Here is a 23,106-nt window from a genome sequence, read left to right on the forward strand (position 1 = left end):
TGTGTTCTGTTCATTCATCTCACAGAGTTACATCTTCCCCTTCAAGAAGCCTTTCGCTAAGGCTGTTCTTGTGGAATTGGCAAAGGGATATTTGGAAGCCCATAGAGGGCTATGGTGAAAAAGGAAATATCTTCCGTTCAAAACTGGAAAGAAGCTGAGAAACTGCTCTGTGTTCTCTTAATTCATCACAGAGGGTTACATCTTTCCCTTCAGAAAGCCTTTCGCTAAGGCTATTCTTGTGGAATTGGCAAAGGGATATTTGGAAGCCCATAGAGGGCTATGGTGAAAAAGGAAATATCTTCCTTTCAAAACTGGAAAGAAGCTTTCTGAGAAACTGCTCTGTGTTCTCTTAATTCATCTCACAGAGTTACATCTTTCCCTTCAAGAAGCCTTTCGCTAAGGCTTTTCTTGTGGAATTGGCAAAGGGATATTTGGAAGCCCTTAGAGGGCTATGGTGAAAAAGGAAATATCTTCCCTTCAAAAGTGGAAAGAAGCTGTCGGAGAAACTGCTCTGTGTTCTGTTAATTCATCTCACAGAGTTACATCTTTCCCTTCAAAAAGCCTTTCGCTAAGGCTGTTCTTGTGGAATTGGCAAAGGGATATTTGGAAGCCCATAGAGGCCTATGGTGAAAAAGGAAATATCTTCCGTTCAAAACTGGAAAGAAGCTTTCTGAGAAACTGCTCTGTGTTCTGTTAATTCATCTCACAGAGTTACATCTTTCCCTTCAAGAAGCCTTTCGCTAATACTGTTCTTGTGGAATTGGCAAAGGGATATTTGGAAGCCCATAGAGGGCTATGGTGAAAAAGGAAATATCTTCCGTTCAAAAGTGGAAAGAAGCTTTCTGAGTAACTGCTCTGTGTTCTGTTAATTCATCTCACAGAGTTACATCTTTCACTTCAAGAAGCCTGTCGCTAAGGCTGTTCTTGTGGAATTGGCAAAGGGATATTTGGAAGCCCATAGAGGGCTATGGTGAAAAGGGAAATATCTTCCGTTCAAAACTGGAAAGAAGCTTTCTGAGAAACTGCTCTGTGTTCTGTTAATTCATCTCACAGAGTTACATCTTTCCCTTCAAGAAGCCTTTCGCTAAGGCTGTTCTTGTGGAATTGGCAAAGGGATATTTGTAAGCCCTTAGAGGCCTATGGTGAAAAAGGAAATATCTTCCGTTCAAAACTGGAAAGAAGCTTTCTGAGAAACTGCTCTGTGTTCTATTCATTCATCTCACAGAGTTACATCTTCCCCTTCAAGAAGCCTTTCGCTAAGGCTGTTCTTGTGGAATTGGCAAAGGGATATTTGGAAGCCCATAGAGGGCTATGGTGAAAAAGGAAATATCTTCCGTTCAAAACTGGAAAGAAGCTTTCTGAGAAACTGCTCTGTGTTCTGTTAATTCATCTCACACATTTACAACTTTCCCTTCAACAAGCCTTTCGCTAAGGCTGTTCTTGTGGAATTGGCAAAGGGATATTTGGAAGCCCTTAGAGGCCTATGATGAAAAAGGAAATATCTTCCATTCAAAACTGGAAAGAAGTTTTCTGAGAAACTGCTCTGTGTTCTGTTCATTCATCTCACAGAGTTACATCTTCCCCTTCAAGAAGCCTTTCGCTAAGGCTGTTCTTGTGGAATTGGCAAAGGGATATTTGGAAGCCCATAGAGGGCTATGGTGAAAAAGGAAATATCTTCCGTTCAAAACTGGAAAGAAGCTTTCTGAGAAACTGCTCTGTGTTCTGTTAATTCCTCTCACAGAGCTACAACTTTCCCTTCAACAAGCCTTTCGCTAAGGCTGTTCTTGTGGAATTGGCAAAGGGATATTTGGAAGCCCTTAGAGGCCTATGGTGAAAAAGGAAATATCTTCCGTTCAAAACTGGAAAGAAGCTTTCTGAGAAACTGCTCTGTGTTCTGTTCATTCATCTCCCAGAGTTACATCTTTCCCTTCAAGAAGCCTTTCGCTAAGGCTGTTCTTGTGGAATTGGCAAAGGGATATTTGGAAGCCCTTAGAGGCCTATGGTGAAAAAGGAAATATCTTCCGTTCAAAACTGGAAAGAAGCTTTCTGAGAAACTGCTCTGTGTTCTGTTAATTCATCTCACAGAGTTACATCTTCCCCTTCAAGAAGCCTTTCGCTAAGGCTGTTCTTGTGGAATTGGCAAAGGGATATTTGGAAGCCCATAGAGGGCTATGGTTAAAAAGGAAATATCTTCCGTTCAAAATTGGAAAGAAGCTTTCTGAGAGACTGCTCTGTGTTCTGTTCATTCATCTCACACAGTTACAACTTTCCCTTCAACAAGCCTTTCGCTAAGGCTGTTCTTTTGGAATTGGCAAAGGGATATTTGGAAGCCCTTAGAGGCCTATGGTGAAAAAGGAAATCTCTTCCGTTCAAAACTGGAAAGAAGCTTTCTGAGAAACTGCTCTGTGTTCTGTTAATTCATCTCCCAGAGTTACATCTTTCCCTTCAAGAAGCCTTTCGCTAAGGCTGTTCTTGTGGAATTGGCAAAGGGATATTTGGAAGCCCTTAGAGGCCTATGGTGAAAAAGGAAATATCTTCCGTTCAAAACTGGAAAGAAGCTTTCTGAGTAACTGCTCTGTGTTCTGTTCATTCATCTCACAGAGTTACATCTTCCCCTTCAAGAAGCCTTTCGCTAAGGCTGTTCTTGTGGAATTGGCAAAGGGATATTTGGAAGCCCATAGAGGGCTATGGTTAAAAAGGAAATATCTTCCGTTCAAAATTGGAAAGAAGCTTTCTGAGAAACTGCTCTGTGTTCTGTTAATTCATCTCACACAGTTACAACTTTGCATTCAACAAGCCTTTCGCTAAGGCTGTTCTTGTGGAATTGGCAAAGGGATATTTGGAAGCCCTTAGAGGCCTATGGTGAAAAAGGAAATATCTTCCGTTCAAAACTGGAAAGAAGCTTTCTGAGAAACTGCTCTGTGTTCTGTTCATTCATCTCACAGAGTTACATCTTCCCCTTCATGAAGCCTTTCGCTAAGGCTGTTCTTGTGGAATTGGCAAAGGGATATTTGGAAGCCCCTAGAGGGCTATGGTGAAAAAGGAAATATCTTCCGTTCAAAACTGGAAAGAAGCTTTCTGAGAAACTGCTCTGTGTTCTGTTAATTCATCTCACAGAGTTACAACTTTCCCTTCAACAAGCCTTTCGCTAAGGCTGTTCTTGTGGAATTGGCAAAGGGATATTTGGAAGCCCTTAGAGGCCTATGGTGAAAAAGGAAATATCTTCCGTTCAAAACTGGAAAGAAGCTTTCTGAGAAACTGCTCTGTGTTCTGTTCATTCATCTCACAGAGTTACATCTTCCCCTTCAAGAAGCCTTTCGCTAAGGCTGTTCTTTTGGAATTGGCAAAGGGATATTTGGAAGCCCATAGAGGGCTATGGTGAAAAAGGAAATATCTTCCGTTCAAAACTGGAAAGAAGCTTTCTGAGAAACTGCTCTGTGTTCTGTTAATTCATCTCACACAGTTACAACTTTCCCTTCAACAAGCCTTTCGCTAAGGCTGTTCTTGTGGAATTGGCAAAGGGATATTTGGAAGCCCTTAGAGGCCTATGGTGAAAAAGGAAATATCTTCCGTTCAAAACTGGAAAGAAGCTTTCTGAGAAACTGCTCTGTGTTCTGTTAATTCATCTCACAGAGTTACATCTTTCCCTTCAAGAAGCCTTTCGCTAAGGCTGTTCTTGTGGAATTGGCAAAGGGATATTTGGAAGCCCATAGAGGGCTTTGGTGAAAAAGGAAATATCTTCCGTTCAAAACTGGATAGAAGCTTTCTGAGAAACTGCTCTGTGTTCTGTTAATTCATCTCACAGAGTTACATCTTTCCCTTCAAGAAGCCTTTCGCTAAGGCTGTTCTTGTGGAATTGGCAAAGGGATATTTGGAAGCCCATAGAGGGCTTTGGTGAAAAAGGAAATATCTTCCGTTCAAAACTGGATAGAAGCTTTCTGAGAAACTGCTCTGTGTTCTGTTAATTCATCTCACAGAGTTACATCTTTCACTTCAAGAAGCCTTTCGCTAAGGCTGTTCTTGTGGAATTGGCAAAGGTATATTTGGAAGCCCATAGAGGGCTATGGTGAAAAAGGAAATATCTTCCGTTCAAAACTGGCAAGAAGCTTTCTGAGAAACTGCTCTGTGTTCTCTTAATTCTTCTCACAGAGTTACATCTTTCCCTTCAAGAAGCCTTTCGCTAAGGCTGTTCTTGTGGAATTGGCAAAGGGATATTTGGAAGCCCATAGAGGGCTATGGTGAAAAAGGAACTATCTTCCGTTCAAAACTGGAAAGAAGCTTTCTGAGAAACTGCTCTGTGTTCTGTTAATTCATCACAGAGAGTTACATCTTTCCCTTCAAAAAGCCTTTCGCTAAGGCTATTCTTGTGGAACTGGCAAAGGGATATTTGGAAGCCCATAGAGGGCTATGGTGAAAAAGGAAATATCTTCCTTTCAAAAGCGGAAAGAAGCTTTCTGAGAAACTGCTCTGTGTTCTCTTAATTCATCTCACAGAGTTACATCTTTCCCTTCAAGAAGCCTTTCGCTAAGGCTTTTCTTGTAGAATTCGCAAAGGGATAGTTGGAAGCCCTTAGAGGGCTATGGTGAAAAAGGAAATATCTTCCCTTCAAAAGTGGAAAGAAGCTGTCGGAGAAACTGCTCTGTGTTCTGTTCATTCATCTCACAGAGTTACATCTTTCCCTTCAAAAAGCCTTTCGCTAAGGCTGTTCTTGTGGAATTGGCAAAGGTATATTTGGAAGCCCATAGAGGCCTATGGTGAAAAAGGAAATATCTTCCGTTCAAAACTGGAAAGAAGCTTTCTGAGAAACTGCTCTGTGTTCTGTTAATTCATCTCACAGAGTTACATCTTTCCCTTCAAGAAGCCTTTCGCTAATACTGTTCTTGTGGAATTGGCAAAGGGATATTTGGAAGCCCATAGAGGGTTATGGTGAAAAAGGAAATAACTTCCGTTGAAAACTGGAAAGAAGCTTTCTGAGAAACGGCTCTGTGTTCTGTTAATTCATCTCACACAGTTACAACTTTCCCTTCAACAAGCCTTTCGCTAAGGCTGTTCTTGTGGAATTGGCAAAGGGATATTTGGAAGCCCATAGAGGGCTATGGTGAAAAAGGAAATATCTTCCGTTCAAAACTGGAAAGAAGCTTTCTGAGAAACTGCTCTGTGTTCTGTTAATTCATCTCACACAGTTACAACTTTCCCTTCAACAAGCCTTTCGCTAAGGCTGTTCTTGTGGAATTGGCAAAGGGATATTTGGAAGCCCTTAGAGGCCTATGGTGAAAAAGGAAATATCTTCCGTTCAAAACTGGAAAGAAGCTTTCTGAGAAACTGCTCTGTGTTCTGTTCATTCATCTCACAGAGTTACATCTTCCCCTTCAAGAAGCCTTTCGCTAAGGCTGTTCTTGTGGAATTGGCAAAGGGATATTTGGAAGCCCATAGAGGGCTATGGTGAAAAAGGAAATATCTTCCGTTCAAAACTGGAAAGAAGCTTTCTGAGAAACTGCTCTGTGTTCTGTTAATTCATCTCACACAGTTACAACTTTCCCTTTAACAAGCCTTTCGCTAAGGCTGTTCTTGTGGAATTGGCAAAGGGATATTTGGAAGCCCTTAGAGGCCTATGGTGAAAAAGGAAATATCTTCCGTTCAAAACTGGAAAGAAGCTTTCTGAGAAACTGCTCTGTGTTCTGTTCATTCATCTCACAGAGTTACATCTTCCCTTTCATGAGGCCTTTCGCTAAGGCTGTTCTTGTGGAATTGGCAAAGGGATATTTGAAGCCCATAGAGGGCTATGGTGAAAAAGGAAATATCTTCCGTTCAAAACTGGAAAGAAGCTTTCTGAGAAACTGCTCTGTGTTCTGTTAATTCCTCTCACAGAGCTACAACTTTCCCTTCAACAAGCCTTTCGCTAAGGCTGTTCTTGTGGAATTGGCAAAGGGATATTTGGAAGCCCTTAGAGGCCTATGGTGAAAAAGGAAATATCTTCCGTTCAAAACTGGCAAGAAGCTTTCTGAGAAACTGCTCTGTGTTCTCTTAATTCTTCTCACAGAGTTACATCTTTCCCTTCAAGAAGCCTTTCGCTAAGGCTGTTCTTGTGGAATTGGCAAAGGGATATTTGGAAGCCCATAGAGGGCTATGGTGAAAAAGGAAATATCTTCCGTTCAAAACTGGAAAGAAGCTGAGAAACTGCTCTGTGTTCTGTTAATTCATCACAGAGAGTTACATCTTTCCCTTCAGAAAGCCTTTCGCTAAGGCTATTCTTGTGGAATTGGCAAAGGGATATTTGGAAGCCCATAGAGGGCTATGGTGAAAAAGGAAATATCTTCCTTTCAAAACTGGAAAGAAGCTTTCTGAGAAACTGCTCTGTGTTCTCTTAATTCATCTCACAGAGTTACATCTTTCCCTTCAAGAAGCCTTTCGCTAAGGCTTTTCTTGTGGAATTGGCAAAGGGATATTTGGAAGCCCTTAGAGGGCTATGGTGAAAAAGGAAATATCTTCCCTTCAAAAGTGGAAAGAAGCTTTCGGAGAAACTGCTCTGTGTTCTGTTAATTCATCTCACAGAGTTACATCTTTCCCTTCAAAAAGCCTTTCGCTAAGGCTGTTCTTGTGGAATTGGCAAAGGGATATTTGGAAGCCCATAGAGGCCTATGGTGAAAAAGGAAATATCTTCCGTTCAAAACTGGAAAGAAGCTTTCTGAGAAACTGCTCTGTGTTCTGTTCATTCATCTCACAGAGTTACATCTTTCCCTTCAAGAAGCCTTTCGCTAATACTGTTCTTGTGGAATTGGCAAAGGGATATTTGGAAGCCCATAGAGGGCTATGGTGAAAAAGGAAATATCTTCCGTTCAAAAGTGGAAAGAAGCTTTCTGAGTAACTGCTCTGTGTTCTGTTAATTCATCTCACAGAGTTACATCTTTCACTTCAAGAAGCCTGTCGCTAAGGCTGTTCTTGTGGAATTGGCAAAGGGATATTTGGAAGCCCATAGAGGGCTATGGTGAAAAGGGAAATATCTTCCGTTCAAAACTGGAAAGAAGCTTTCTGAGAAACTGCTCTGTGTTCTGTTAATTCATCTCACAGAGTTACATCTTTCACTTCAAGAAGCCTTTCGCTAAGGCTGTTCTTGTGGAATTGGCAAAGGGATATTTGTAAGCCCTTAGAGGCCTATGGTGAAAAAGGAAATATCTTCCGTTCAAAACTGGAAAGAAGCTTTCTGAGAAACTGCTCTGTGTTCTGTTAATTCATCTCACAGAGTTACATCTTTCCCTTCAAGAAGCCTTTCGCTAAGGCTGTTCTTGTGGAATTGGCAAAGGGATATTTGGAAGCCCATAGAGGGCTTTGGTGAAAAAGGAAATATCTTCCGTTCAAAACTGGAAAGAAGCTTTCTGAGAAACTGCTCTGTGTTCTGTTAATTCATCTCACAGAGTTACATCTTTCCCTTCAAGAAGCCTTTCGCTAAGGCTGTTCTTGTGGAATTGGCAAAGGTATATTTGGAAGCCCATAGAGGACTATGGTGAAAAAGGAAATATCTTCCGTTCAAAACTGGCAAGAAGCTTTCTGAGAAACTGCTCTGTGTTCTCTTAATTCTTCTCACAGAGTTACATCTTTCCCTTCAAGAAGCCTTTCGCTAAGGCTGTTCTTGTGGAATTGGCAAAGGGATATTTTGAAGCCCATAGAGGGCTATGGTGAAAAAGGAAATATCTTCCGTTCAAAACTGGAAAGAAGCTTTCTGAGAAACTGCTCTGTGTTCTGTTAATTCATCACAGAGAGTTACATCTTTCCCTTCAAAAAGCCTTTCGCTAAGGCTATTCTTGTGGAACTGGCAAAGGGATATTTGGAAGCCCATAGAGGGCTATGGTGAAAAAGGAAATATCTTCCTTTCAAAAGTGGAAAGAAGCTTTCTGAGAAACTGCTCTGTGTTCTCTTAATTCATCTCACAGAGTTACATCTTTCCCTTCAAGAAGCCTTTCGCTAAGGCTTTTCTTGTGGAATTCGCAAAGGGATAGTTGGAAGCCCTTAGAGGGCTATGGTGAAAAAGGAAATATCTTCCCTTCAAAAGTGGAAAGAAGCTGTCGGAGAAACTGCTCTGTGTTCTGTTCATTCATCTCACAGAGTTACATCTTTCCCTTCAAAAAGCCTTTCGCTAAGGCTGTTCTTGTGGAATTGGCAAAGGGATATTTGGAAGCCCATAGAGGCCTATGGTGAAAAAGGAAATATCTTCCGTTCAAAACTGGAAAGAAGCTTTCTGAGAAACTGCTCTGTGTTCTGTTAATTCATCTCACAGAGTTACATCTTTCCCTTCAAGAAGCCTTTCGCTAATACTGTTCTTGTGGAATTGGCAAAGGGATATTTGGAAGCCCATAGAGGGTTATGGTGAAAAAGGAAATAACTTCCGTTGAAAACTGGAAAGAAGCTTTCTGAGAAACGGCTCTGTGTTCTGTTAATTCATCTCACACAGTTACAACTTTCCCTTCAACAAGCCTTTCGCTAAGGCTGTTCTTGTGGAATTGGCAAAGGGATATTTGGAAGCCCATAGAGGGCTATGGTGAAAAAGGAAATATCTTCCGTTCAAAACTGGAAAGAATCTTTCTGAGAAACTGCTCTGTGTTCTGTTAATTCATCTCACACAGTTACAACTTTCCCTTCAACAAGCCTTTCGCTAAGGCTGTTCTTGTGGAATTGGCAAAGGGATATTTGGAAGCCCTTAGAGGCCTACGGTGAAAAAGGAAATATCTTCCGTTCAAAACTGGAAAGAAGCTTTCTGAGAAACTGCTCTGTGTTCTGTTCATTCATCTCACAGAGTTACATCTTCCCCTTCAAGAAGCCTTTCGCTAAGGCTGTTCTTGTGGAATTGGCAAAGGGATATTTGGAAGCCCATAGAGGGCTATGGTGAAAAAGGAAATATCTTCCGTTCAAAACTGGAAAGAAGCTTTCTGAGAAACTGCTCTGTGTTCTGTTAATTCATCTCACACAGTTACAACTTTCCCTTTAACAAGCCTTTCGCTAAGGCTGTTCTTGTGGAATTCGCAAAGGGATATTTGGAAGCCCTTAGAGGCCTATGGTGAAAAAGGAAATATCTTCCGTTCAAAACTGGAAAGAAGCTTTCTGAGAAACTGCTCTGTGTTCTGTTCATTCATCTCACAGAGTTACATCTTCCCCTTCATGAGGCCTTTCGCTAAGGCTGTTCTTGTGGAATTGGCAAAGGGATATTTGAAGCCCATAGAGGGCTATGGTGAAAAAGGAAATATCTTCCGTTCAAAACTGGAAAGAAGCTTTCTGAGAAACTGCTCTGTGTTCTGTTAATTCCTCTCACAGAGCTACAACTTTCCCTTCAACAAGCCTTTCGCTAAGGCTGTTCTTGTGGAATTGGCAAAGGGATATTTGGAAGCCCTTAGAGGCCTATGGTGAAAAAGGAAATATCTTCCGTTCAAAACTGGCAAGAAGCTTTCTGAGAAACTGCTCTGTGTTCTCTTAATTCTTCTCACAGAGTTACATCTTTCCCTTCAAGAAGCCTTTCGCTAAGGCTGTTCTTGTGGAATTGGCAAAGGGATATTTGGAAGCCCATAGAGGGCTATGGTGAAAAAGGAAATATCTTCCGTTCAAAACTGGAAAGAAGCTGAGAAACTGCTCTGTGTTCTGTTAATTCATCACAGAGAGTTACATCTTTCCCTTCAGAAAGCCTTTCGCTAAGGCTATTCTTGTGGAATTGGCAAAGGGATATTTGGAAGCCCATAGAGGGCTATGGTGAAAAAGGAAATATCTTCCTTTCAAAACTGGAAAGAAGCTTTCTGAGAAACTGCTCTGTGTTCTCTTAATTCATCTCACAGAGTTACATCTTTCCCTTCAAGAAGCCTTTCGCTAAGGCTTTTCTTGTGGAATTGGCAAAGGGATATTTGGAAGCCCTTAGAGGGCTATGGTGAAAAAGGAAATATCTTCCCTTCAAAAGTGGAAAGAAGCTGTCGGAGAAACTGCTCTGTGTTCTGTTAATTCATCTCACAGAGTTACATCTTTCCCTTCAAAAAGCCTTTCGCTAAGGCTGTTCTTGTGGAATTGGCAAAGGGATATTTGGAAGCCCATAGAGGCCTATGGTGAAAAAGGAAATATCTTCCGTTCAAAACTGGAAAGAAGCTTTCTGAGAAACTGCTCTGTGTTCTGTTTATTCATCTCACAGAGTTACATCTTTCCCTTCAAGAAGCCTTTCGCTAATACTGTTCTTGTGGAATTGGCAAAGGGATATTTGGAAGCCCATAGAGGGCTATGGTGAAAAAGGAAATATCTTCCGTTCAAAAGTGGAAAGAAGCTTTCTGAGTAACTGCTCTGTGTTCTGTTAATTCATCTCACAGAGTTACATCTTTCACTTCAAGAAGCCTGTCGCTAAGGCTGTTCTTGTGGAATTGGCAAAGGGATATTTGGAAGCCCATAGAGGGCTATGGTGAAAAGGGAAATATCTTCCGTTCAAAACTGGAAAGAAGCTTTCTGAGAAACTGCTCTGTGTTCTGTTAATTCATCTCACAGAGTTACATCTTTCCCTTCAAGAAGCCTTTCGCTAAGGCTGTTCTTGTGGAATTGGCAAAGGGATATTTGTAAGCCCTTAGAGGCCTATGGTGAAAAAGGAAATATCTTCCGTTCAAAACTGGAAAGAAGCTTTCTGAGAAACTGCTCTGTGTTCTATTCATTCATCTCACAGAGTTACATCTTCCCCTTCAAGAAGCCTTTCGCTAAGGCTGTTCTTGTGGAATTGGCAAAGGGATATTTGGAAGCCCATAGAGGGCTATGGTGAAAAAGGAAATATCTTCCGTTCAAAACTGGAAAGAAGCTTTCTGAGAAACTGCTCTGTGTTCTGTTAATTCATCTCACACAGTTACAACTTTCCCTTTAACAAGCCTTTCGCTAAGGCTGTTCTTGTGGAATTGGCAAAGGGATATTTGGAAGCCCTTAGAGGCCTATGGTGAAAAAGGAAATATCTTCCGTTCAAAACTGGAAAGAAGCTTTCTGAGAAACTGCTCTGTGTTCTGTTCATTCATCTCACAGAGTTACATCTTCCCTTTCATGAGGCCTTTCGCTAAGGCTGTTCTTGTGGAATTGGCAAAGGGATATTTGAAGCCCATAGAGGGCTATGGTGAAAAAGGAAATATCTTCCGTTCAAAACTGGAAAGAAGCTTTCTGAGAAACTGCTCTGTGTTCTGTTAATTCCTCTCACAGAGCTACAACTTTCCCTTCAACAAGCCTTTCGCTAAGGCTGTTCTTGTGGAATTGGCAAAGGGATATTTGGAAGCCCTTAGAGGCCTATGGTGAAAAAGGAAATATCTTCCGTTCAAAACTGGCAAGAAGCTTTCTGAGAAACTGCTCTGTGTTCTCTTAATTCTTCTCACAGAGTTACATCTTTCCCTTCAAGAAGCCTTTCGCTAAGGCTGTTCTTGTGGAATTGGCAAAGGGATATTTGGAAGCCCATAGAGGGCTATGGTGAAAAAGGAAATATCTTCCGTTCAAAACTGGAAAGAAGCTGAGAAACTGCTCTGTGTTCTGTTAATTCATCACAGAGAGTTACATCTTTCCCTTCAGAAAGCCTTTCGCTAAGGCTATTCTTGTGGAATTGGCAAAGGGATATTTGGAAGCCCATAGAGGGCTATGGTGAAAAAGGAAATATCTTCCTTTCAAAACTGGAAAGAAGCTTTCTGAGAAACTGCTCTGTGTTCTCTTAATTCATCTCACAGAGTTACATCTTTCCCTTCAAGAAGCCTTTCGCTAAGGCTTTTCTTGTGGAATTGGCAAAGGGATATTTGGAAGCCCTTAGAGGGCTATGGTGAAAAAGGAAATATCTTCCCTTCAAAAGTGGAAAGAAGCTGTCGGAGAAACTGCTCTGTGTTCTGTTAATTCATCTCACAGAGTTACATCTTTCCCTTCAAAAAGCCTTTCGCTAAGGCTGTTCTTGTGGAATTGGCAAAGGGATATTTGGAAGCCCATAGAGGCCTATGGTGAAAAAGGAAATATCTTCCGTTCAAAACTGGAAAGAAGCTTTCTGAGAAACTGCTCTGTGTTCTGTTCATTCATCTCACAGAGTTACATCTTTCCCTTCAAGAAGCCTTTCGCTAATACTGTTCTTGTGGAATTGGCAAAGGGATATTTGGAAGCCCATAGAGGGCTATGGTGAAAAAGGAAATATCTTCCGTTCAAAAGTGGAAAGAAGCTTTCTGAGTAACTGCTCTGTGTTCTGTTAATTCATCTCACAGAGTTACATCTTTCACTTCAAGAAGCCTGTCGCTAAGGCTGTTCTTGTGGAATTGGCAAAGGGATATTTGGAAGCCCATAGAGGGCTATGGTGAAAAGGGAAATATCTTCCGTTCAAAACTGGAAAGAAGCTTTCTGAGAAACTGCTCTGTGTTCTGTTAATTCATCTCACAGAGTTACATCTTTCCCTTCAAGAAGCCTTTCGCTAAGGCTGTTCTTGTGGAATTGGCAAAGGGATATTTGTAAGCCCTTAGAGGCCTATGGTGAAAAAGGAAATATCTTCCGTTCAAAACTGGAAAGAAGCTTTCTGAGAAACTGCTCTGTGTTCTGTTAATTCATCTCACAGAGTTACATCTTTCCCTTCAAGAAGCCTTTCGCTAAGGCTGTTCTTGTGGAATTGGCAAAGGGATATTTGGAAGCCCATAGAGGGCTTTGGTGAAAAAGGAAATATCTTCCGTTCAAAACTGGAAAGAAGCTTTCTGAGAAACTGCTCTGTGTTCTGTTAATTCATCTCACAGAGTTACATCTTTCCCTTCAAGAAGCCTTTCGCTAAGGCTGTTCTTGTGGAATTGGCAAAGGTATATTTGGAAGCCCATAGAGGACTATGGTGAAAAAGGAAATATCTTCCGTTCAAAACTGGCAAGAAGCTTTCTGAGAAACTGCTCTGTGTTCTCTTAATTCTTCTCACAGAGTTACATCTTTCCCTTCAAGAAGCCTTTCGCTAAGGCTGTTCTTGTGGAATTGGCAAAGGGATATTTGGAAGCCCATAGAGGGCTATGGTGAAAAAGGAAATATCTTCCGTTCAAAACTGGAAAGAAGCTTTCTGAGAAACTGCTCTGTGTTCTGTTAATTCATCACAGAGAGTTACATCTTTCCCTTCAAAAAGCCTTTCGCTAAGGCTATTCTTGTGGAACTGGCAAAGGGATATTTGGAAGCCCATAGAGGGCTATGGTGAAAAAGGAAATATCTTCCTTTCAAAAGTGGAAAGAAGCTTTCTGAGAAACTGCTCTGTGTTCTCTTAATTCATCTCACAGAGTTACATCTTTCCCTTCAAGAAGCCTTTCGCTAAGGCTTTTCTTGTGGAATTCGCAAAGGGATAGTTGGAAGCCCTTAGAGGGCTATGGTGAAAAAGGAAATATCTTCCCTTCAAAAGTGGAAAGAAGCTGTCGGAGAAACTGCTCTGTGTTCTGTTCATTCATCTCACAGAGTTACATCTTTCCCTTCAAAAAGCCTTTCGCTAAGGCTGTTCTTGTGGAATTGGCAAAGGGATATTTGGAAGCCCATAGAGGCCTATGGTGAAAAAGGAAATATCTTCCGTTCAAAACTGGAAAGAAGCTTTCTGAGAAACTGCTCTGTGTTCTGTTAATTCATCTCACAGAGTTACATCTTTCCCTTCAAGAAGCCTTTCGCTAATACTGTTCTTGTGGAATTGGCAAAGGGATATTTGGAAGCCCATAGAGGGTTATGGTGAAAAAGGAAATAACTTCCGTTGAAAACTGGAAAGAAGCTTTCTGAGAAACGGCTCTGTGTTCTGTTAATTCATCTCACACAGTTACAACTTTCCCTTCAACAAGCCTTTCGCTAAGGCTGTTCTTGTGGAATTGGCAAAGGGATATTTGGAAGCCCATAGAGGGCTATGGTGAAAAAGGAAATATCTTCCGTTCAAAACTGGAAAGAAGCTTTCTGAGAAACTGCTCTGTGTTCTGTTAATTCATCTCACACAGTTACAACTTTCCCTTCAACAAGCCTTTCGCTAAGGCTGTTCTTGTGGAATTGGCAAAGGGATATTTGGAAGCCCTTAGAGGCCTATGGTGAAAAAGGAAATATCTTCCGTTCAAAACTGGAAAGAAGCTTTCTGAGAAACTGCTCTGTGTTCTGTTCATTCATCTCACAGAGTTACATCTTCCCCTTCAAGAAGCCTTTCGCTAAGGCTGTTCTTGTGGAATTGGCAAAGGGATATTTGGAAGCCCATAGAGGGCTATGGTGAAAAAGGAAATATCTTCCGTTCAAAACTGGAAAGAAGCTTTCTGAGAAACTGCTCTGTGTTCTGTTAATTCATCTCACACAGTTACAACTTTCCCTTTAACAAGCCTTTCGCTAAGGCTGTTCTTGTGGAATTGGCAAAGGGATATTTGGAAGCCCTTAGAGGCCTATGGTGAAAAAGGAAATATCTTCCGTTCAAAACTGGAAAGAAGCTTTCTGAGAAACTGCTCTGTGTTCTGTTCATTCATCTCACAGAGTTACATCTTCCCCTTCATGAGGCCTTTCGCTAAGGCTGTTCTTGTGGAATTGGCAAAGGGATATTTGAAGCCCATAGAGGGCTATGGTGAAAAAGGAAATATCTTCCGTTCAAAACTGGAAAGAAGCTTTCTGAGAAACTGCTCTGTGTTCTGTTAATTCCTCTCACAGAGCTACAACTTTCCCTTCAACAAGCCTTTCGCTAAGGCTGTTCTTGTGGAATTGGCAAAGGGATATTTGGAAGCCCTTAGAGGCCTATGGTGAAAAAGGAAATATCTTCCGTTCAAAACTGGCAAGAAGCTTTCTGAGAAACTGCTCTGTGTTCTCTTAATTCTTCTCACAGAGTTACATCTTTCCCTTCAAGAAGCCTTTCGCTAAGGCTGTTCTTGTGGAATTGGCAAAGGGATATTTGGAAGCCCATAGAGGGCTATGGTGAAAAAGGAAATATCTTCCGTTCAAAACTGGAAAGAAGCTGAGAAACTGCTCTGTGTTCTGTTAATTCATCACAGAGAGTTACATCTTTCCCTTCAGAAAGCCTTTCGCTAAGGCTATTCTTGTGGAATTGGCAAAGGGATATTTGGAAGCCCATAGAGGGCTATGGTGAAAAAGGAAATATCTTCCTTTCAAAACTGGAAAGAAGCTTTCTGAGAAACTGCTCTGTGTTCTCTTAATTCATCTCACAGAGTTACATCTTTCCCTTCAAGAAGCCTTTCGCTAAGGCTTTTCTTGTGGAATTGGCAAAGGGATATTTGGAAGCCCTTAGAGGGCTATGGTGAAAAAGGAAATATCTTCCCTTCAAAAGTGGAAAGAAGCTGTCGGAGAAACTGCTCTGTGTTCTGTTAATTCATCTCACAGAGTTACATCTTTCCCTTCAAAAAGCCTTTCGCTAAGGCTGTTCTTGTGGAATTGGCAAAGGGATATTTGGAAGCCCATAGAGGCCTATGGTGAAAAAGGAAATATCTTCCGTTCAAAACTGGAAAGAAGCTTTCTGAGAAACTGCTCTGTGTTCTGTTCATTCATCTCACAGAGTTACATCTTTCCCTTCAAGAAGCCTTTCGCTAATACTGTTCTTGTGGAATTGGCAAAGGGATATTTGGAAGCCCATAGAGGGCTATGGTGAAAAAGGAAATATCTTCCGTTCAAAAGTGGAAAGAAGCTTTCTGAGTAACTGCTCTGTGTTCTGTTAATTCATCTCACAGAGTTACATCTTTCACTTCAAGAAGCCTGTCGCTAAGGCTGTTCTTGTGGAATTGGCAAAGGGATATTTGGAAGCCCATAGAGGGCTATGGTGAAAAGGGAAATATCTTCCGTTCAAAACTGGAAAGAAGCTTTCTGAGAAACTGCTCTGTGTTCTGTTAATTCATCTCACAGAGTTACATCTTTCCCTTCAAGAAGCCTTTCGCTAAGGCTGTTCTTGTGGAATTGGCAAAGGGATATTTGTAAGCCCTTAGAGGCCTATGGTGAAAAAGGAAATATCTTCCGTTCAAAACTGGAAAGAAGCTTTCTGAGAAACTGCTCTGTGTTCTATTCATTCATCTCACAGAGTTACATCTTCCCCTTCAAGAAGCCTTTCGCTAAGGCTGTTCTTGTGGAATTGGCAAAGGGATATTTGGAAGCCCATAGAGGGCTATGGTGAAAAAGGAAATATCTTCCGTTCAAAACTGGAAAGAAGCTTTCTGAGAAACAGCTCTGTGTTCTGTTAATTCATCTCACACAGTTACAACTTTCCCTTCAACAAGCCTTTCGCTAAGGCTGTTCTTGTGGAATTGGCAAAGGGATATTTGGAAGCCCTTAGAGGCCTATGATGAAAAAGGAAATATCTTCCGTTCAAAACTGGAAAGAAGTTTTCTGAGAAACTGCTCTGTGTTCTGTTCATTCATCTCACAGAGTTACATCTTCCCCTTCAAGAAGCCTTTCGCTAAGGCTGTTCTTGTGGAATTGGCAAAGGGATATTTGGAAGCCCATAGAGGGCTATGGTGAAAAAGGAAATATCTTCCGTTCAAAACTGGAAAGAAGCTTTCTGAGAAACTGCTCTGTGTTCTGTTAATTCATCTCACACAGTTACAACTTTCCCTTCAACAAGCCTTTCGCTAAGGCTGTTCTTGTGGAATTGGCAAAGGGATATTTGGAAGCCCTTAGAGGCCTATGGTGAAAAAGGAAATATCTTCCGTTCAAAACTGGAAAGAAGCTTTCTGAGAAACTGCTCTGTGTTCTGTTCATTCATCTCACAGAGTTACATCTTCCCCTTCAAGAAGCCTTTCGCTAAGGCTGTTCTTGTGGAATTGGCAAAGGGATATTTGGAAGCCCGTAGAGGGCTATGGTTAAAAAGGAAATATCTTCCGTTCAAAATTGGAAAGAAGCTTTCTGAGAGACTGCTCTGTGTTCTGTTCATTCATCTCACACAGTTACAACTTTCCCTTCAACAAGCCTTTCGCTAAGGCTGTTCTTTTGGAATTGGCAAAGGGATATTTGGAAGCCCTTAGAGGCCTATGGTGAAAAAGGAAATATCTTCCGTTCAAAACTGGAAAGAAGCTTTCTGAGAAACTGCTCTGTGTTCTGTTAATTCATCTCCCAGAGTTACATCTTTCCCTTCAAGAAGCCTTTCGCTAAGGCTGTTCTTGTGGAATTGGCAAAGGGATATTTTGAAGCCCTTAGAGGCCTATGGTGAATAAGGAAATATCTTCCGTTCAAAACTGGAAAGAAGCTTTCTGAGTAACTGCTCTGTGTTCTGTTCATTCATCTCACAGAGTTACATCTTCCCCTTCAAGAAGCCTTTCGCTAAGGCTGTTCTTGTGGAATTGGCAAAGGGATATTTGGAAGCCCATAGAGGGCTATGGTTAAAAAGGAAATATCTTCCGTTCAAAATTGGAAAGAAGCTTTCTGAGAAACTGCTCTGTGTTCTGTTAATTCATCTCACACAGTTACAACTTTGCATTCAACAAGTCTTTCGCTAAGGCTGTTCTTGTGGAATTGGCAAAGGGATATTTGGAAGCCCTTAGAGGCCTATGGTGAAAAAGGAAATATCTTCCGTTCAAAACTGGAAAGAAGCTTTCTGAGAAACTGCTCTGTGTTCTGTTCATTCATCTCACAGAGTTACATCTTCCCCTTCATGAAGCCTTTCGCTAAGGCTGTTCTTGTGGAATTGGCAAAGGGATATTTGGAAGCCCCTAGAGGGCTATGGTGAAAAGGGAAATATCTTCAGTTCAAAACTGGAAAGAAGCTTTCTGAGAAACTGCTCTGTGTTCTGTTAATTCATCTCCCAGAGTTACATCTTTCCCTTTAAGAAGCCTTTCGCTAAGGCTGTTCTTGTGGAATTGGCAAAGGGATATTTGGAAGCCCTTAGAGGCCTATGGTGAAAAAGGAAATATCTTCCGTTCAAAACTGGAAAGAAGCTTTCTGAGAAACTGCTCTGTGTTCTGTTCATTCATCTCACAGAATTACATCTTCCCCTTCAAGAAGCCTTTCGCTAAGGCTGTTCTTGTGGAATTGGCAAAGGGATATTTGGAAGCCCATAGAGGGCTATGGTGAAAAAGGAAATATCTTCCGTTCAAAAGTGGAAAGAAGCTTTCTGAGAAACTGCTCTGTGTTCTGTTAATTCATCTCACACAGTTACAACTTTCCCTTCAACAAGCCTTTCGCTAAGGCTGTTCTTGTGGAATTGGCAAAGGGATATTTGGAAGCCCTTAGAGGCCTATGGTGAAAAAGGAAATATCTTCCGTTCAAAACTGGAAAGAAGCTTTCTGAGAAACTGCTCTGTGTTCTGTTCATTCATCTCACAGAGTTACATCTTCCCCTTCAAGAAGCCTTTCGCTAAGGCTGTTCTTGTGGAATTTGCAAAGGGATATTTGGAAGCCCATAGAGGGCTATGGTGAAAAAGGAAATATCTTCCGTTCAAAACTGGAAAGAAGCTTTCTGAGAAACTGCTCTGTGTTCTGTTAATTCATCTCACACAGTTACAACTTTCCCTTCAACAAGCCTTTCGCTAAGGCTGTTCTTGTGGAATTGGCAAAGGGATATTTGGAAGCCCTTAGAGGCCTATGGTGAAAAAGGAAATATCTTCCGTTCAAAACTGGAAAGAAGCTTTCTGAGAAACTGCTCTGTGTTCTGTTCATTCATCTCACAGAGTTACATCTTCCCCTTCAAGAAGCCTTTCGCTAAGGCTGTTCTTGTGGAATTGGCAAAGGGATATTTGGAAGCCCATAGAGGGCTATGGTGAAAAAGGAAATATCTTCCGTTCAAAACTGGAAAGAAGCTTTCTGAGAAACTGCTCTGTGTTCTGTTAATTCATCTCACAGAGTTACATCTTTCCCTTCAAGAAGCCTTTCGCTAAGGATGTTCTTGTGGAATTGGCAAAGGGATATTTGGAAGCCCATAGAGGGCTTTGGTGAAAAAGGAAATATCTTCCGTTCAAAACTGGAAAGAAGCTTTCTGAGAAACTGCTCTGTGTTCTGTTAATTCATCTCACAGAGTTACATCTTTCTCTTCAAGAAGCCTTTCGCTAAGGCTGTTCTTGTGGAATTGGCAAAGGGATATTTGGAAGCCCATAGAGGGCTATGGTGAAAAAGGAAATATCTTCCGTTCAAAATTGGCAAGAAGCTTTCTGAGAAACTGTTCTGTGTTCCCTTAATTCTTCTCACAGAGTTACATCTTTCCCTTCAAGAAGCCTTTCGCTAAGGCTGTTCTTGTGGAATTGGCAAAGGGATATTTGGAAGCCCATAGAGGGCTATGGTGAAAAAGGAAATATCTTCCGTTCAAAACTGGAAAGAAGCTTTCTGAGAAACTGCTCTGTGTTCTGTTAATTCATCACAGAGAGTTACATCTTTCCCTTCAAAAAGCCTTTCGCTAAGGCTATTCTTGTGGAATTGGCAAAGGGATATTTGGAAGCCCATAGAGGGCTATGGTGAAAAAGGAAATATCTTCCGTTCAAAACTGGAAAGAAGCTTTCTGAGAAACTGCTCTGTGTTCTCTTAATTCATCTCACAGAGTTACATCTTTCCCTTCAAGAAGCCTTTCGCTAAGGCTTTTCTTGTGGAATTGGCAAAGGGATATTTGGAAGCCCTTAGAGGGCTATGGTGAAAAAGGAAATATCTTCCCTTCAAAAGTGGAAAGAAGCTGTCGGAGAAACTGCTCTGTGTTCTGTTAATTCATCTCACAGAGTTACATCTTTCCCTTCAAAAAGCCTTTCGCTAAGGCTGTTCTTGTGGAATTGGCAAAGGGATATTTGGAAGCCCATAGAGGCCTATGGTGAAAAAGGAAATATCTTCCGTTCAAAACTGGAAAGAAGCTTTCTGAGAAACTGCTCTGTGTTCTGTTAATTCATCTCACAGAGTTACATCTTTCCCTTCAAGAAGCCTTTCGCTAATACTGTTCTTGTGGAATTGGCAAAGGGATATTTGGAAGCCCATAGAGAGCTATGGTGAAAAAGGAAATATCTTCCGTTCAAAAGTGGAAAGAAGCTTTCTGAGTAACTGCTCTGTGTTCTGTTAATTCATCTCACAGAGTTACATCTTTCACTTCAAGAAGCCTGTCGCTAAGGCTGTTCTTGTGGAATTGGCAAAGGGATATTTGGAAGCCCATAGAGGGCTATGGTGAAAAGGGAAATATCTTCCGTTCAAAACTGGAAAGAAGCTTTCTGAGAAACTGCTCTGTGTTCTGTTAATTCATCTCACAGAGTTACATCTTTCCCTTCAAGAAGCCTTTCGCTAATACTGTTCTTGTGGAATTGGCAAAGGGATATTTGGAAGCCCATAGAGGGTAATGGTGAAAAAGGAAATAACTAACGTTGAAAACTGGAAAGAAGCTTTCTGAGAAACGGCTCTGTGTTCTGTTAATTCATCTCACAGAGTTACAACTTTCCCTTCAACAAGCCGTTCCCTAAGGTTGTTCTTGTGGAATTGGCAAAGGGATATTTGGAAGCCCTTAGAGGCCTATGGTGAAAAAGGAAATATCTTCCGTTCAAAACTGGAAAGAAGCTTTCTGAGAAACTGCTCTGTGTTCTGTTCATTCATCTCACAGAGTTACATCTTCCCCTTCAAGAAGCCTTTCGCTAAGGCTGTTCTTGTGGAATTGGCAAAGTGATATTTGGAAGCCCATAGAGGGCTTTGGTGAAAAAGGAAATATCTTCCGTTCAAAACTGGAAAGAAGCTTTCTGAGAAACTGCTCTGTGTTCTGTTAATTCATCTCACAGAGTTACATCTTTCACTTCAAGAAGCCTTTCGCTAAGGCTGTTCTTGTGGAATTGGCAAAGGGATATTTGGAAGCCCATAGAGGGCTATGGTGAAAAAGGAAATATCTTCCGTTCAAAACTGGCAAGAAGCTTTCTGAGAAACTGCTCTGTGTTCTCTTAATTCTTCTCACAGAGTTACATCTTTCCCTTCAAGAAGCCTTTCGCTAAGGCTGTTCTTGTGGAATTGGCAAAGGGATATTTGGAAGCCCATAGAGGGCTATGGTGAAAAAGGAAACATCTTCCGTTCAAAACTGGAAAGAAGCTTTCTGAGAAACTGCTCTGTGTTCTGTTAATTCATCACAGAGAGTTACATCTTTCCTTTCAAAAAGCCTTTCGCTAAGGCTATTCTTGTGGAATTGGCAAAGGGATATTTGGAAGCCCTTAGAGGGCTATGGTGAAAAAGGAAATATCTTCCGTTCAAAACTGGAAAGAAGCTTTCTGAGAAACTGCTCTGTGTTCTCTTAATTCATCTCACAGAGTTACATCTTTCCCTTCAAGAAGCCTTTCGCTAAGGCTTTTCTTGTGGAATTGGCAAAGGGATATTTGGAAGCCCATAGAGGGCTATGGTGAAAAAGGAAATATCTTCCGTTCAAAACTGGAAAGAAGCTGTCGGAGAAACTGCTCTGTGTTCTGTTAATTCATCTCACAGAGTTATATCTTTCCCTTCAAGAAGCCTTTCGCTAAGGCTGTTCTTGTGGAATTGGCAAAGGGATACTTGGAAGCCCATAGAGGGCTATGGTGAAAAAGGAAATATCTTCCGTTCAAAAGTGGAAAGAAGCTTTCTGAGTAACTGCTCTGTGTTCTGTTAATTCATCTCACAGAGTTACATCTTTCACTTCAAGAAGCCTGTCGCTAAGGCTGTTCTTGTGGAATTGGCAAAGGGATATTTGGAAGCCCATAGAGGGCTATGGTGAAAAGGGAAATATCTTCAGTTCAAAACTGGAAAGAAGCTTTCTGAGAAACTGCTCTGTGTTCTGTTAATTCATCTCCCAGAGTTACATCGTTCCCTTCAAGAAGCCTTTCGCTAAGGCTGTTCTTGTGGAATTGGCAAAGGGATATTTGGAAGCCCTTAGAGGCCTATGGTGAAAAAGGAAATAACTTCCGTTCAAAACTGGAAAGAAGCTTTCTGAGAAACTGCTCTGTGTTCTCTTAATTCATCTCACAGAGTTACATCTTTCCCTTCAAGAAGCCTTTCGCTAAGGCTTTTCTTGTGGAATTGGCAAAGGGATATTTGGAAGCCCTTAGAGGGCTATGGTGAAAAAGGAAATATCTTCCCTTCAAAAGTGGAAAGAAGCTGTCGGAGAAACTGCTCTGTGTTCTGTTAATTCATCTCACAGAGTTACATCTTTCCCTTCAAAAAGCCTTTCGCTAAGGCTGTTCTTGTGGAATTGGCAAAGGGATATTTGGAAGCCCATAGAGGCCTATGGTGAAAAAGGAAATATCTTCCGTTCAAAACTGGAAAGAAGCTTTCTGAGAAACTGCTCTGTGTTCTGTTAATTCATCTCACAGAGTTACATCTTTCCCTTCAAGAAGCCTTTCGCTAATACTGTTCTTGTGGAATTGGCAAAGGGATATTTGGAAGCCCATAGAGAGCTATGGTGAAAAAGGAAATATCTTCCGTTCAAAAGTGGAAAGAAGCTTTCTGAGTAACTGCTCTGTGTTCTGTTAATTCATCTCACAGAGTTACATCTTTCACTTCAAGAAGCCTGTCGCTAAGGCTGTTCTTGTGGAATTGGCAAAGGGATATTTGGAAGCCCATAGAGGGCTATGGTGAAAAGGGAAATATCTTCCGTTCAAAACTGGAAAGAAGCTTTCTGAGAAACTGCTCTGTGTTCTGTTAATTCATCTCACAGAGTTACATCTTTCCCTTCAAGAAGCCTTTCGCTAATACTGTTCTTGTGGAATTGGCAAAGGGATATTTGGAAGCCCATAGAGGGTAATGGTGAAAAAGGAAATAACTAACGTTGAAAACTGGAAAGAAGCTTTCTGAGAAACGGCTCTGTGTTCTGTTAATTCATCTCACAGAGTTACAACTTTCCCTTCAACAAGCCGTTCCCTAAGGTTGTTCTTGTGGAATTGGCAAAGGGATATTTGGAAGCCCTTAGAGGCCTATGGTGAAAAAGGAAATATCTTCCGTTCAAAACTGGAAAGAAGCTTTCTGAGAAACTGCTCTGTGTTCTGTTCATTCATCTCACAGAGTTACATCTTCCCCTTCAAGAAGCCTTTCGCTAAGGCTGTTCTTGTGGAATTGGCAAAGTGATATTTGGAAGCCCATAGAGGGCTTTGGTGAGAAAGGAAATATCTTCCGTTCAAAACTGGAAAGAAGCTTTCTGAGAAACTGCTCTGTGTTCTGTTAATTCATCTCACAGAGTTACATCTTTCACTTCAAGAATCCTTTCGCTAAGGCTGTTCTTGTGGAATTGGCA

Source organism: Chlorocebus sabaeus, chromosome 5, assembly GCF_047675955.1.
Source record: "Chlorocebus sabaeus isolate Y175 chromosome 5, mChlSab1.0.hap1, whole genome shotgun sequence".
Lineage (NCBI taxonomy): Eukaryota > Metazoa > Chordata > Mammalia > Primates > Cercopithecidae > Chlorocebus > Chlorocebus sabaeus.